General features: G+C 64.4%; 1 protein-coding gene across 1 annotated transcript in view; it reads left to right on the top strand.

The window, feature by feature from the left end:
- Positions 1–297: 297 nt before the first annotated feature.
- The window catches only part of BCORL1 (BCL6 corepressor like 1), a 76,583-nt gene continuing 73,573 nt past the window's right edge, over positions 298–3,307 (top strand). The window contains exons 1-2 of the mRNA XM_025373586.1: positions 298–519; positions 858–968. The gene's annotated coding sequence lies outside the window, so the exon portion shown is untranslated. The remainder of the gene's footprint in view (positions 520–857; positions 969–3,307) is intronic.

Consider the following 3,307-nt stretch of genomic DNA (forward strand, 5'->3'; position numbering starts at 1 on the left):
GGCGAGTTCGGGGCACTTGCTGGGCTCTGGACCGAGCGGTAGGGCGGGGCGGCGCTAGGGGCTGGGCCGGACCCGCAGGGAGAGGGCGAGGGGAGGGAGAGCCGGGGGTGGAGTAGGGGCGTGGAGTTGTGGAGCGGGGTCTGGCCTCGGCCGGGGGCGAAGGTAGATCGGCGGGGCCGCGAGCGGAGGGAGGGAGGCCCGCGGCAGCGCGGCGGCAGCGAAGGCCAGCTTCCGCGGAGTTTGTGCCCGGGCTTCCCGGGCTCCGGCCGCCTCACGCGCACAAATGGGGCTAGGGGACTGAGTGGTAAGCAACTCCGAGTGTTAGACGGTGATCGAGCGGCGATTCCGGGAAAAGCGAGGAAAGACACCGTCTGCGATTATGCCGCACCCCCCACCCACCTCTTAGCATCTGGATTCTGCTCTCATAGTGGGGGCCGCGGACCCTCCCCGCCACAGTCTTTTTACTCTCCAGCACTCCCACCTCCTTTCCCCTTCTTCAGCCATCTGACTCTCCTAGGGGTATGTGTTTTTGGGGGTGGACGGCTACGGGGGTGGGGGATACTTTCCTTCCCGCGGCGGCAACCTAGTTCGTATCTTATTCCTACAAGGTAGCGTCGCTTCGAGTCGCGTGGACATTGGGGTTTAGATAATTTACCCCCCACCCAAGCGATTTAATGGCTGTTAAGCAAAAGGCGAATACCTGGATTTCCATGGCAGGGATGAGGTTTGAAGATTGGGATTCAACCCCAGCTCACTTCCACTACCAACCCCTCTTTCTTGTGAGCCACTTCCACGGGTATCCAAACCTGGGGGGAGGGGGGACGGGAGTATTAATATGCTTCTCTATTTCTACACAGGGTCGGCGTGAGGAAGGACGGCTAGCCTTGGAGGGAAAGTAGCCACCAGTCCAACTCGGGTCACCCCCACCATTATTTCGGTGAGGGGGCAACGCTAAGAAGGGGATACTGGTGGGTAGGGGCCCAGTATAAAGGAGGGGGCTGGGTAGTTGTCCCCAGAGGGACTCCGTGTCTTGGCGGGGAGACAGAGAGGCGAGCCCCGGCTTCAGGGGAGGGGTTCCGGGGAGGGAGATGGGGGGGTGGCGACGACGGTAGAGGGGGGCGGGAAGAAGGGGGAGTCACGCCCTGCCTGCAAGGGGAGCCTCCCTCAGGCCCCTGGGAGAAGGGGACTGAATGCGTCTGTTCTCTGCTGCCCAGCAGAGATCTGGGGTCTCGAGATTTGCACACTGGATGGGCACCAGTGGCCTGAGAAAGTCAGGTCGGGGCATAAGGTGGAGAGCGTTGGAAGAAAGAGAGGGAACCCCTCGGCCGCGGCCCACTGACCCTCTCCCTTCCTCAACCTCCCCCTTCGAGGGGCGTCGAGGCGGGGGGGGGGCGACGTGGGGCTCCTGCAGCCCCGCAGATTGAGCGCCTCCGCCTCTCCCGGGAGTCTAGCTTTTTGCCCGGCTTGCTGCAGCCACTGCTGCCTCCCTCTCCGGAATCCGCTCGGTCCTCTCAGCGATCCCCTCCTCCTCTCCTCCCCTCCCAGTGTCACCGGGGCTGCTTGGCTCTGCCCCCTTCGCCGCCGCTTGCTCCCTGCTTTCGTCCCTCCCTCTCTTGCTCGCTCCCTCCCTTCGCCTCCTCCTCCCCATTCCCCCCCACCCGCGTAGGCGGCATTCTGGGAGTTGTAGTCCGGTGGCGCGGGGGTTGGCGCCGCCCGCGGACCCAGCCGGACTCCACTTCCCGTCGAGCCCTGCGACCGGCACCCACTCCACCAGGCTTCGCTCGCACACAGACACACACACACACCGCTCTCCCCCTCACTCTTTCGCTCGCCGCGGCTGCTGCCAGTGTGTGGCTCTGTCTCTCCTCCGCTTTGCTGAGCCCTCCCTTCTTCCTCTCAGTTCCTAGAGTCCGACCGCCGCCGCCGCCGAGAGAGAGGAGAAGGAGGTCGGTGGCGATAAGGGGCGGAGGGCGGCATCAGATCGGGGCAGTATTAGGCGGGTGGCGGTTAAGAGGGAGTAAGAGGGAGCCCGGGTGGCGGCCTGAGCCTCCCCGCGGAGCCGACCCGGGAACAGGTGCGTCTTTTTTCTCTCTCCCCCAACCCCTCCACCCCTTTTGACTCCCCGGCTTTTTCGTATCCCCCCACCCGCTTCTTTCTATCTTAAGCCTTTCTGCAACCCTGTTCCTTCTTCTCCCTGCGGCCGCTCGGCTTGCCCCCCGGGGGCGCCGTCCTCTTCGTGTCCCCGGACGTAGCGCTCCCTGGAGCTGGCTCTGTCTTCGCCCCTCCCTTCGGGACAGCTCCCCTCTACTTCCCACCTTCGTACCCCATCCCCTGACTTGCCCTACCCCCTCCTCGACCCCCTTCTCTCTTAGCCAGGTGAGACTCGTTCGCCACGATCCGAGAGTCTTCTTCCCGGCTGGGCGGGGGTCTCCATGGAAACGGGGGTCGGTTGATCCTGGGGGGGAAACCATAGGAATTACCCCACTCCTCAGAAAAGGAGGTGGAGGCTATGGTCTTGTTAACTACCTGACCCCAACCCCCGATCCAGGGATCCGACGATCCGAAGGGAGGCTGGCTAGCAGGGCAGGGCGAGAAAAGGCTTTTTTTTTTTTTTTTTTTTTTTTTTTTGGGGGGGGGGGTGTCCGTGATGAAGTCTTGAAGAGACCAGGAGAAAATACCCTCCAACCTCAGAGGGGAGGTGCGACGGGTGCTCTTCAGGGCTGCTTTCTTCCCGGTGCTGGGGTGCGGGAACCGTAGGGTAAGGGGTACCCCTAGGTGGCGGCGGGGCCTGGGTTCGGGAGTGGGAGTGCTGTGATGGGGGCAGGGGCAATTATCCGAGTCCCTGGAAAAAAGGCGGGGGATGACTTCGGAGCGCCCTGGCTCCGCTGCCCTCGCTCTAGGGGCGGGGGCCGCCGGGCCGGGCGCGGCGGGGAGGGGGCTTAAATTGAAGGAAGATGAGATCGGGGGCAATTCACACTAGCACCGGCAAGCCAGAGGGGAGATCCGGCGTGCAAGCCCTCCACCCGCTTCGCGCCAGGCCTGGAGGCAAGGGGTCGGCTAGCGAAGCCGAGGGCTGGAAGGAGGGAGGCTCCGGTTACGGGGCCGGGTTTCGGGATCAGGGGCAATCCCCCGGCCCTTGGAGAAGGAGGGAGAGGGATGGCCGCGAACCCCAGGGCTCCCCCACCCCGGGTCCTAAGGGGCGTGAGGAACGGACAGCAGGCCCAGCGGAGCTGGATTCGAGCGGATCGCGGCCGGGGAGTGGGAGGGCTTAGTGGTGGGCTTCGGGGGGAGCAGTCCGGCGGCGGGG

This window comes from Theropithecus gelada, chromosome X, assembly GCF_003255815.1.
Source record: "Theropithecus gelada isolate Dixy chromosome X, Tgel_1.0, whole genome shotgun sequence".
NCBI lineage: Eukaryota > Metazoa > Chordata > Mammalia > Primates > Cercopithecidae > Theropithecus > Theropithecus gelada.